Source organism: Asparagus officinalis, chromosome 10, assembly GCF_001876935.1.
Source record: "Asparagus officinalis chromosome 10, Aspof.V1, whole genome shotgun sequence".
Taxonomy (NCBI): Eukaryota; Viridiplantae; Streptophyta; class Magnoliopsida; order Asparagales; family Asparagaceae; genus Asparagus; species Asparagus officinalis.
The window spans coordinates 34,892,095-34,906,170 of record NC_033803.1 but is presented as its reverse complement, the minus strand read 5'-3'; positions in this window follow the sequence as shown (position 1 = coordinate 34,906,170).

The following is a 14,076-nucleotide window of genomic DNA, read 5'->3' as shown; positions in this document are numbered from 1 at the left end:
CACTCCAGTCCGTCGCCCACCACCATGCCCCAAATGCTGACTGCAGCCCAATCAACCACCCGCGCTGACACCCTCCTCAGCCCCCAGCTCAGATCCGTGTTGCCCTGGCCCAGATCCGTGCCGCCCCGTTGTCTCGTCGCCCTTGTTAGCCTTCATTCGCCCTTGCAGCACTGTCAAGTCTAGATTCTCGCTCCTCTCGTTGCTCCCTCGGCCCTTCAGATCTGACGCACCACCTCTATAGCAGCGACGTCATAGCCCTCCATCGTTCAGACCTATTGTACTGAGTCCGTAGCAGCATCGCCGCTCGTCCACAGGCTCCTTGGCCTCGTAGGCAAGATTCCTCTTGCTCAAATCTGAATTTTAGATTCATTATAAATTATATGCATATATTTGAATGTATTGTGATTAGTTATAGCGTTTAGATTATAATATAATTATCTGTGTGGGATTGTTTGATGAATAATATTAAATAAATTATAGTAATATGATAAATAGAATTTTTAGAATAATTATAATGAATTAAAAGAATTTAATTCGGTAAAAGAATCATCTTTTTGACAATTATAATAATTTAAAGGAATTTATTTTGAAAAAGAGAATATTTTGGATTATTATAATGAGAAATAAACTAAAAGAATTTACTTTGCAAAATGATTATTTTAAATAAATAAATTATTTTAGAAAAAGATTATTTTCTAAATTACATAGTTGTTCTTAAATTTATAACTCTTAATTTTTGATTACTTGATATGCCATGATATTATTGTACATAATCAGTCGTATTTGTTATTTCTTGTTGTGATTGAGAACCGTTAGTAGTCATGACCATAGTGGCCTTGCGTGACCTAGAGACATGTGTTGTGTTGACTTAGAAAAACAAGAAGAGTTGGGATAGGAAAGTCATTATTCATGTGATCGGATGTGGCTATTGATGTATCTTCCAGGCTCACTCCAGTGAGTTTGTGTAGCACTGGGGTTGGTTTGTTGGGTCAAAGTGAAGTTTGTGTAGTCACTTTGGTCTGTGAATTGATATTCACCCAAGTTTGGCTTGAGTTCGGACCAGGCTAAAAACAGATTGCGTGTAGTCCTCTGACCGAGTTTGTGTAGCGGTATTGGATGCACGTAGGGGATATGCGAATAGATAGTTATCCGATGATATGAGCGTTGACTCTATGTGAGATATGTACTAGTAACCTGTTATAGGATGACTAGTTACATTACCTTGTTACTTGGTTGATTATGAATTCTTGTGAGATATGGATCAGTTGTATTTCTTTTCATATATAGATCGAGATTAATATTTAATTATCTACAGACATATGGTATATACATGAGGGTTTTCTTGTTTGGATTATTTCGCTCGACGTACTACGTCTCGTTTTGTAGATTTTTAAGTATTAATTCCATCTAGTTGTATGACCTTGTTATGTGGACGATTATAGGATGGCTAGCTGCATGATCTTGTTACTTGGTTGATTTTTAGATTCTTCTGATTATTATACTCTAGTGGTGGATTGCATCTAGCTTGTTAGTATTCCAACTGCATGTTTCTTCATTATTATTGTTATTGCATTGGTCGTTCGACCGTTCTATTCTTTTTGTGGGATCTTGTCGTGTGCCATGCACCCTGACGTACCCTCATTTTCTTAGGTTGTACATCAGATTTAGAAGACCGACAACTTCAGTTCGGAGTCTTACAGGAGCTAGAGGATTCTTAGCAGAAGTGCCTTGTAGACAGAGCAGAAGAAGAAGCTGAAGCCTAGTCATTTCTTTTATTAAGTTGTTGGTCTTTAGTTTATTTTTTGTAGCACTTTCCATTTCCGTCTGATCGATGTATTTTATACTTTTCCAGCATTTTCATTCCGATAGTTTTGTATAAGGACATGTTGACCCGAATATTATATCTGGGATGATATTTCAGTTGTGATATGTATTTTTTTGTTCTGAGTTGTTTATTATATTCTTGCTACTGTGATCGGGGACCTGTGCCTTCATTTTATATTGCTTGACGCTTAGCGTATTAGATTGAGTAGAAGACCTAGTACTTATTTTTCCCCAGTCTAATACGTCACGGGCTTGTTCACGTTCTAATTCCTTAGTATTTTGGGAAGCAGGGCGTGAGACGGAGGAACACAAGGGTCGTGTTCTGTTTGATTAACGCTAGACAAAGGTCTGCGTTTTGTTGGTGAATAGAATCCTTACAGATTGTGTTTTCGTTGGTCAACAAAGTCTCGAGGTCTGCGTTTTGGATCTTGAACACACTCCTGAGAGTTGCATTTTATTTTGGAAACGCACCCTTTAGGGTTGCATTTTGATGTGGAAACACATCCTTGGGGACTGCATTCTGATTTTGGAACGTGCCCCTGAGGGCTACGTTTTAGATTGGTCATACGAGGCTTGTACTTGGGCTCATCAACACACCGCTCAAGTTGAGACTCACAAACACGGAGTTCATATTGATTGAGAGATCGGCTCTCTCAGAGATAGGCTCGTCGTAAGGATCTTCTTCTCCGTTGAGTGGCATTCTTCTTGGCCTATCTTAAGGCCTTTGCAGTGATATCATCTGCGTTGATGGAGCTTGTCACTACAATGGGCCTCTTCTGACCCGATACACATCCTTTCGACGTAGTCGTGAGATCTTCGACTTGTTTGACGAGTCCAGCAAAGGACGAGCCCACTCCTTCATAAGAGGGGATGTCTGAGCCATGTAATACAAAGGGGAGGACCACCTTTGGTGGTTCAGCAACAGTTTTAGTCTCTTTGGAGACCACACAGACCTTGCGCATAACCTTGAGGCTAAGGGATCTAGAGGAAAGTACCTCTTCATACTTAGCTTGGTCGAATTCCATGATAAGAGTCTCGACCATTGTTCCAGTGAGGTTGACGTCGGATTGCGCTACCACTTCTTCGTCAGTGAAGCTAGTCCCCAGCGGAGTCGTCATCTTTTGTTCGTAGGAAAATTAAAGAAGACAACTGAGAATTAAATTTATATTATTCTCTCTAACAGACTCAAAAAATGAATTATATACAATTCTCTCGAAACAAATTTCTCTCTATCTGGCTTAGAAAAAGAAATTACAATCTTCTCGATCAGTTTCCCGATTTACAAAAGAGAGAAGGGTTGACTGAGATCCTTCCCTTTGTTTAATTTGGGTTCTTCTTGGTGTCGATGAGATGCTTCTCTGGAAACTCGTGTCGAGTTTGCTTCTCATTGACGATCTGACGTTTCACCTCGTGGAACATGGTTGAATCCTTCTGGATTTGATGTCATGGAGAACTTGCCTGGCAAGTTTAAATAGAACTCTTAACAAGTTAAATAACTTAGAGCGAGTTTGAAACTCTGTAAAAGAGTTAATTGAAACCAAAATTTGATTAATAAGCCAAGTGCTAAAGCTTCACAATTTCGGTTGCTGAAGGACGCTCCATGATCTCCCCGATCTAGAATGTCGATCTCTAAAGATTTTCCAATGACCAAAAATCCTGCCTCCAACTCAGTTGAGTTTGTTGAGATTTATAGGGGATTAAGGGGTGTAACCTCCCCCTTAATCCGCTCCTAAATGGGCAAAAATCCCTCAAATCGTGGGAAAAAATGGTTTTGAAACCGTTCAGCTTGTTTGAATGAGTCAAACGCAGAGACTGCATTCTGGAATAAAATATGCATTTGAACGCAGTGTTTGCAAGCTGCGTTAGCAGATTTTGGAAGCTACGTTGGGCAGCAGATGGAAACTACGTTGGCAGCTGTTAGAAGCTACATTGATAGCATTTAATAGTTGCGTTTGGCAGCAGAAGGAAGCTGCGTTAGTAGCATTTAGGAGCTACGTTTGGCAGCGAATGGAAGCTGCATTGGCAATATTTAGGAGCTGTATTTGTAGCTGGATTGAAGCTGCGTTTGCATTGCTTTGACTCTAGAATGAGGCCACTTGCGTTTTCATTTTTGGGATGCAGAGATGAGCTCTACATCTTGGACTGAAGAGATCGTTGAATTGTAATCTCTTTCGTCAGAGCATTACAAAGCTTATTCTTTTGTAATCTTTGCTTTAGTTCCTTAAAATATGAGAGCTGTTAGATTGTAACTCTCGCTATTGATTGTGAAGACTGATGAATCAGATCTTTCATTAGTTGCCACGAAAGTTGTCGAATTGTAATCTTTCTCGATCAACGTAAAAATCTTCTACTTGTAGTCTTTTTACTTGTTGATAGGAAAGTTATTCGAATGTAACCTTCATTGTCGAGTTGTTGATGCAGAAGTTATCAGATTGTAACTTCTATCATTAGTGTTTAATGGGGATCAGCTATCTGCAGTAATTTTTAGCCAGCCTACATTTGTTATGATGCCATGATTTTCATAAGTTATTTGGGTTTTTTTGCATTAGGCAATAATGATTGGTCATTTTTGTTAATGCAGCCTATATTGTGATTTTATTATTAAGATGAGGCAAACCTAGGTGAGAATGCAATCTAATTTGCTCATACAATTTTTAGATGAGGCAACCATTATGTGTAGGCAATCTGTAATGCAATTATAATATTTAGGCGAGGCATTGTATAGTGATAATATGACTTTAATTAGAGACTCATACTCTATTATTTAACAATCATGAAAATTTCCTTTCATATGTCATTACATTTTGCAACTACATAGCATATTTTTAAAGATAAAGATGAGTACACAATCTATAACTAAAAACAATACACTCATTTTCAAATGATTAGTTAAAGCTCTACTGATTTCAATTGTCTCTTCAATTTTTTTGATTTTCATTGACTTTTTATCTTCAAGAATGTGTTCACTTTGTGATACTTGATTTCTATTTCTGCAATCACCCTCATTGTAGGTCTGTTGAAAGAGATTATATTCTTTATTTGGGAACTTAATACAACCCCAATAATATCTCACATTATTTTTTCTATTTGCACATAACTTCAAGGGTGTTGGTAGGCCTATCCATCCGGGCCGGCTTGGCCCAGGCCGGGCAAAACCGGAGCCCGGACCCGGGCTCGGTTGCCCTGGGCCAGATCCGGGCCCGGGCCTGAGTGAGCCGGGCTCCGAGCCAGCCAGGGTTTTCTTTATTTTTAATATTTTTTAATTTTTTCAAGAATACAAAGCATAAAATAAACACAATTTTGATAAAAAAAATAATATAATTAATCAACTGTAATTATGTAATTTACAAATATAAAAAATATAGAAATTAAAATGATATAAAATAATTGTAGAATTTATAGAAACAAACAAAATTAAAAACAATTGTAGAACCCAAGAGGCCCAAGGCCCAATAATCAAAGACCTCTAAATATATATGTTATAGCTTGGATTTGAACAACTAACATCCTCTCCAAACTCTTAAATTTTACCACTAGACAAAGTAGCCCAAAGTATTCATGTCATTCAATATATGTATATGTATATATACACACACACACACACGCACATAAAACATAGAGCTGATCATAGCCAAATTGCCGAGAAAAACGATAAGGCTGATATGGTTCAATAAAGTATTTTTTTCCCTTGTCGAAAAATAAGATAGCCCGGACGAATGTTTATGAGCCACCAAAAGGCACCCCTGCTAAGCATGAAGATAAAGTCTCTTTTTTGGAGTAGATGAATATTGATTGAGGCTCTCTCTTCAAGGCGTGATGTAGGGGCTAGATCTTGTCACCTCACTACCAAGTTTAATGGAGAAACTTGGTACCAAGGTTCTCCATATTTCTCATACATACATATATATACATATATTATACATATAAAAACTAAAAAAAATTACTATTCCGGGTCGGGCCGGTCGCCATCGAAGTGGCCCGTGCTAGGTTCGAAACCCGGTTTTGTCCCGGATTTCCTGGCCAATCTCGATCCGGGCTGTTAGACCCTAAGGTCGCTATGAATGAACCCTAGAGGGGGGTGAATAGGGTTTATGCTAATCTAATACGATTTTATGCCAATTAAAACTAATTAACAAATATATCCTAGCAAGTATGATATGCTACAAGATATGTGCAAGGATATATAATATAAACAAGGATAAACAATATGATCATGTAACAATGGCGATATAACAATATGCAAGAATAAATACGCCAATGCCAAACCCAAACACAAGGAAATGATCACGGAGTTTGGACCTTCCGTCCTACGTCTCCGCTCCCCACTACCGGGGAGAATCCACTACACTACCCGGTTTGGAAGTCGGAACTTCTCTACACACTCGGTTTTCTAGCTAACCGAAAACTCTACACACTCTGTTATCAAGTCAACCGACAACTCTCACAAATCCTCACAAGCTACAATCTCAAGTGTTGGTCCTCACGTATCGACTCCCTCAAGTGCTCGGAATTATCACCTCTCACTAGGCCACCGACGCCACTCCTCTCGGTATCGACTTTAGCTAACCGAAAACTCTACACACTCGGTTATCAAGTCAACCGACAACTCTCACAAATCCTCACAAGCTACAATCTCAAGTGTTGGTCCTCACGTATCGACTCCCTCAAGTGCTCGGAATTATCACCTCTCACTAGGCCACCGACGCCACTCCTCTTGGTATCGACTTCGTCCTCACCACACAGTCCTCTCGGTGTATAAGTGTATTACAAAGTGAACTTCACAAATTAAGCACAACAAATGATTGTTCTCTAAACAAGGTGAGAACTTAATCAGGCACAACTCTAAGTCACAAACCCCACAACCCGAAATATACTATGAATGTAAATACTATAAGCTCAATAGGTTGTGTGTGAAGAAAGAGATTTAATAAAAACAATTTAACTAAACTTAATATAAATCTAGCTTATGGAAATTAGAAACAAAACAATAAATACCTAGAATGAGTTTAGAAAAACTTCTCTATAGATCAAGAGAGAGAGAGAGATGAGTTGAAGCTCAAACACCAAAGGATGATCTCTTCTTTCTCTTGTGAAATTATCTTCACAAAACCGAAACTCTGAAACAAGGCTTTAAACACCTTTAAACAAACTTAAACCAAACTTTAAACCCTTGTTAAACTTTCTTAAAACATTCTCTTAGTTGTACCAATAAATGAGAGCAAAGAGGGTATATATAGGAACCCAAAACATTAGCAAAAACCCCAACAAAAAGATAAAAAAAACCCTCAAAAAACACTGCTGGAAACTAGCCGTTACTGTGCAACGGCTCTTTCATAAGTCGACTAATGAGTCGGTTTATATGAGTCGACTCAGCAGAAGAAAAATCATAACTATGCTGCACTTCGTGAGTCGACTTATGAGTTGACTCATGAGTCGACTAATGAGTCGACTAAACATGCACAGACCTAAAGTGCACAGAAAAACTCAACTTTAAACTGGGTTTAAAAATATCAAATAAATTACAAAAATTATAAAACTTTTGAAGATGATTGTAGACATGATAATAAACATGCTACAAAAACTGGTTTTCAAAAAGGACCTCCCAAATGAAAAATATTATTATTTTGCAAAATAGTTCAAAACATGAAAATATGAACACATGAGTTTTGACATTTTAGCTTAACCATGTTTTGAAACATTACAAAATAATTTTGTAGACTTAAAGAAAGATTTAAACTATTGTTATGAAGTCTATAAACTAGAAACACAATATTTTCACAAATATGTATATTCTATGTAATATTTTCTAAAACACAATAATAAATATGAAATATGTGATTTCATATTTATGAACATGAAAATTCTAAACTATGTATGTATATATATAACTATATATATACATAGAGACCGTATATATATATAACTATATATATACAAGGAAACCAATATAATGTGTGTGTATATATGATTGAGCTTAAGGTACTAACACACATAATATAAATCTAAACTAATGTTACCCAAACTTGATCTTGATCTTCATTAAGCTTGACTTGGTACACATTACGGATGAAGCTGGAACTTGGATCTTCAACTTGAATTGCATAGGCTTCACCCACTATTCCGCCAACCTCCATTTGATATGATCGTTATGACGCAATCCATCCATCCTCTAACATGTTGTTTGTCTACAATTGATACAAAAACACAAACACTATACAAATAATATTAGAAGTAAATTGTTTGTAAATCATCATCAAAACAAGAAGGTCAACAATCTCCTCCTTTTTGATAATGACAAACAATTTACAAAAAAGATATATGCATGAAAGGAAATAAATATATAAATTATAATTCACATGCATATAAACAAGGAAATGTATATGCATGAAAGGAAATAAATATATAAATTATAATTCACATGCATATAAACAAGGAAATGTATACTCACAATATTTCTCCCCCATATAAACAAGGAAATGTATACTCACAATATTTCTCCCCCTTTGACAACATCAAAAAGGGGACAAAAGATGATGAGAGCGAAAGCTCCCCCTACAAATAAGCATGGGTGAGTATAAAACAAGTATAGGGATTGCTCCCCCTATCAAAATGCCTTAATGGATATATGAAATGAATGCTAAGGCAAAACTGTGTGAGTAAGCATAAATGAAAGATATGCTAAATATAACTCACATACAAACAAGACAATGAGAACATATATTGATATGTCATTATGAAATAATGTCTCATTACTCAAACATAAAAACCATGTATGAATAAAGTTATGAAAACAAAGGAATGAGAAAAGCATGAGAACCATGAAAAAAAAGATTTCAAATGAAAACATCTCAACCAAATGAAATCATAAATCAAAATTTGAGTCCAAAAACAATGTTTGATCAAAAAAGAAACTTTTTTTTGTATAACTTGATCAAACCACTCATAGAATACATTATAAGGCACGAATAGATGATCCATGAGCACAAACATATAAATATCATCATATAAGTGAAATATAATGAATTCAAAGCAACAAATGAAAACAAAATCTTTGACAAAAGAATTTCAAGAGAGGCAACAATATATCAAGCTCTTAAGCTTGTTCCAACCCATATAATCATTCTAACATCCGGTAAACATGATTTGGGAATAAACACCCAATAAACCCGGGAGGGTTATATAAACACAAACCTCTCATCAAAATAGTAACTAATAATCATGAAAACAAAAGAATTGATCAAAGAAAAATTGTTTTCATGTTCAAAGATTTCAAAGTATAATTTTCAAAACCAAGAAAAAGAAAAAGAAAAACACTATAATTCTTGGTTTAAAGATCATCTTGGTACCCAGGCTTTCTTGGTGCCGGATTGTTTAGAGACATGACCCCTATCAATAAAGCTCAAAGCCCTAGGGTTATGAACCCTCTTTGACACATATGGTGCACTAACACGGTCAAAGCAATAATCACTCAAATGACCCTTTCGATTGTAATTTGTGCAATGAAAGAGATCCATTTGTTTTTGTGGACCATTAGCTCGTGCACGGGAATCATTTACAAATAAAGATTGTCTTTTAGAAATATTTTGCAAATAAGAAACATTCTTAAACAATGGTCTATTTGGAACATATTGCAACTTAGAATCTTTTTGCATATCAAAACAAAATTTAGTAAGATATCCAAACCTACCACAAACATCATATTTAAAAGCATGTGGTCTACTAGAAGCATTTAGCAAACGAGATTTTTTTTTTCAAATCAAAACAATATTCGGCCAAATGACCAAAACAATCAGAATGATCACATCTATACACATGAGCATGCTTATGATGAACAATGGGTGCATGTGTGTGTACATGTGATGAAGAAACTTGATGAGATGCACAAGGAGCATTGAAATTTTTATGTTTGTGTGCATCATAGAAAAATTTAGCTATATGGCCTTTACGGCCGCAAATAGAGCACTTGTAAACTTTGCTATATATGTGTGCATATTACGGCCGCAAATAGAGCACTTGTAAACTTTGCTATATATGTGTGCATAATGAGTGGATGATGACTTATCTGCACTAGACTTGGCACACATATTCATAAGCTTCTTATGGTTATCAATGCATATTCTCAAAGTTGAATCTAAAGATGAAATGCGTTTATTCACAAGATTCAAATCTTCATTATTAGGCACATATGCAATTTTATTAGAAGTAGAATATAAATAGTTATTTATAAAAGAAGCAGTATCATTTTTTATGTTCTCAGCTTCTAACATGGCAATATTTTTGTCATGAGTCAAGTTTGCAATATCCAATTTCAAATTATTATTTTCCAAATTTAACATATCATTGTTTACTTTAATAGCATCATTTTCTTGAGTAATGATATCAAATTTGGAAACTAACTTCTCATGATCGGATTTTAAACCTTCATGCTTGCTTTGTAAATCAATAAAATTTTTATGCAATTTGTTATAGGCATGCAATAATTTTTCACTAGCACAGGCGAGTTCATCAAAAGATAAATCATATTCGGATTCGGACTCGCTTACCACACTAGGGTTATCCTCTAGTGGACGTGTGCATGATGCTCCACTATTACTTGAAGTCGATTCCGCCACGACGCGTCGAATCTCCTCCAAGTCACCTTGATGTGCTTCAAAAAGTTTCCATATTGTGTAGGCACTATCAAAATGAGCAAGTTCGTTAGAAATACATGGTTCAAAAGCATTAAGCATGAATTCTAACACTAACTTGTTCATTGTAAACATCTTCTTATCATGTTTGCTCCACTTGGATTTCTCCAACGTGGGCACAATATAAGCATTACCAATAACTTCCCATAAATTAATATTTTTAGATTTAACAAATATTTTAAATCTAAAGCACCATTTAGCATAAGAGAAGTTTCTATATTTTCGAGCAACACTAGGATCATAGCCTAAACAAGATGCATCATTCATATTCATAATTTATAAAAATATGCAAGCAAGATACAATAATCAAAAATTAGATTAGAACAAAAAGATAACTTGAATCTTTAAGTCAAGGTGATTAGACCTTAAATAAAAGAGCACCAAGGTAAAGAGCACCAAGGTTTAATACCAATTGTTAGACCCTAAGGGGGGGTGAATAGGGTTTATGCTAATCTAATCCGATTTTATGCCAATTAAAACTAATTAACAAATATATCCTAGCAAGTATGATATGCTATAAGATATGTGTAAGGATATATAATATAAACAAGGATAAACAATATGCTCATGCAACAATGGCGATATAATAATATGCAAGAATAAATGCACCAATGCCAAACCCAAACACAAGGAAATGATCACGGAGTTCGGACCTTCCGTCCTACGTCTCCGCTCCCCACTCCCGGGGAGAATCCACTACGCAACCCGGTTTGGAAGCCGGAACTTCTCTACACACTCGGTTTTCTAGCTAACCGAAAACTCTACACACTCGGTTATCAAGTCAACCGACAACTCTCACAAATCCTCACAATGTACATACACAAGCTACAACCTCAATTGTTGGTCCTCACGTATCGACTCCCTCAAGTGCTCAGAATCATCACCTCTTGCTAGGCCACTGATGCCACTCCTCTTGGTATCGACTCCATCCTCACCACACACTCCTCTCGGTGTACAAGTGTATTACAAAGTGAACTTCACAAATTAAGCACAACAAATGATTGTTCTCTAAACAAGGTGAGAACTCAATTAGACACAACTCTAAGTCACAAACCCCACAACCTGAAATATACTATGAATGTAAATACTATAAGCTTAATAAGTTGTGTGTGAACAAAGAGATTCAATAAAAACAATTTAACTAAACTCAATATTAATCTAGCTTATGAAAATTAGAAACAAAACAATAAATAGCTAGAATGAGTTTAGGAAAACTTCTCTATAGATCAAGAGAGAGAGAGATGAGTTGAAGCTCAAACATCAAAGGATGATCTCTTCTTCCTCTTGTGAAATTATCTTCACAAAATCAAAACTTTGAAACAAGGCTTTAAACACCTTTAAACAAACTTAAACCAAACTTTAAACCCTTGTTAAACTTTCTTAAATGAAACAAGGCTTTAAACACCTTTAAACAAACTTAAACCAAACTTTAAACCCTTGTTAAACTTTCTTAAAACATTCTCTTAGTTGTACCAATTTAAACAAACTTAAACCAAACTTTAAACCCTTGTTAAACTTTCTTAAAACATTCTCTTAGTTGTACCAAAAAATGAGAGCAAAGGAGGTATATATAGGAACCCAAAACATCAGCAAAAACCCCAACAAAAAGACAAAAAAACCCCCAGAAAACACTGCTAGAAACTAGCCGTTACTATGCAACGGCTCTTTCATAAGTCGACTTATGAGTCGACTCATGAGTCAACTTATGAGTCGACTAATGAGTTGTCTTATATGAGTCGACTCAACAGAAGAAAAATCATAACTGCGCTGCACTTCGTGAGTCGACTAAACATGCACAGACCTGAAGTGCACAGAAAAACTTAACTTTAAACTGAGTTTAAAAATATCAAATAAAGTTTCAAAAATTATGAAACTTTGGGAGATGATTGTAGACATGATAATAAACATGCTACAAAAACTGGTTTTCAAAAAGGACCTCCCAAATGAGAAATATTATTATTTTGTAAAATAGCTCAAAACATGAAAATGTGAACACATGAGTTTTGACACTTTAGCTTAACCATGTTTTGAAACATTACAAAATGATTTTGTAGACTTAAAGAAAGATTTAAACTATTGTTATGAAGTCTATAAACTAGAAACATAATATTTTCACAAATATGCATATTCTATGTAATATTTTCTAAAATACAATAATAAATATTAAATATGTGATTTCATATTTATGAACATGAAAACTCAAACTATGTATGTATATATATAACTATATATATACATAGAGACCAAACATATATGTATATATGAAACTATATATACATGGAGACCAAAACTAAATTGTGTATATATATATATAACTATGTATGTATGTATATATATATATATATTTTTATATATATATATATATATATATATATATATATATATATATATATATATGAAAACCAAAACTTGTGTTGTATATATATATATAACTATATATATACAAGGAAACCAATATAATGTGTTTGTATATATAATTGAGCTTAAGGTACTAACACACATAATATAAACCTAAACTAATGTTACCCAAGCTTGATCTTGATCTTCATTAAACTTGACTTGGTACACATTGCGGATGAAGCTGGAACTTGGATCTTCAACTTGAATTGCATAGGCTTCACCCACTATTCCGCCAACCTTCATTTGATATGATCGTTATGGTGCAATCCATCCATCCTCCAACATGTTATTTGTCTACAATGGATACAAAAACACAAATACTAGACAAACAACATTAGAAATAAATTGTTTGTAAATCATCATCAAAACAAAAAGGTCAACACGGCCTGGTCCGGGCCGACGGGTTTTTTGGACACACTTAGGTGTTGGGAGCTTGCATTTGCTCTTTATTTTGTATGGGTCAATTGCTTGTTTGCTATCACATTTTAGCTCCTCCTTATTGCAATAGCAAGGTTACTCTATTTTCTATTCCAGCGAGTAGTTTCCTAAAAAAACTGAAATGAACTGGTTTGTATTGGTCTGCTGCTAAAATATTTATATAGGATTGCAACTCCTAGTAGTCATTGTGACCCCTAGCCGTTTATATCTGTTGCCTTCAACTTTGAACTGGTGAGTTTGTCTTCTAGGGGGTGGTAACTCTACAACATGTATGTTTATTCAAATGTTTTTCGGTTCTTTCCTACTCTATGGTTTTGAAACAAACACAAAAAGCCACAAGAAAAACTTTCTATAATGATGTTTTTCCTATTCTTTAGAAATAAAACAAACATGAGTTTTGAATATGATTTCCTATTCTTTACTATATCATTCCAAACGCTAAACAAATTTTGGTTTCCCTAGATATTCTAAAAACTTTTTGGATTTGGTTTTTTGAGAGGGAGTCCATTTACATAACTTTTTGGAAATGAACCAACTGCCCTTTAGTTACCACGCTGCGATTGTAAGTCTTAACGTTAACTTAGTTACCATTCTACGATTGTGAAGCCTTATCTGACAATCTTATGCCTCCCCAGTGTTGGTGCTACTCTAAAGAAAAGGAGGATGCATTGAACGATAATTTGCCCAGTTGTATTTGACATATTCTTGCTTATTTTGTAATGTATCA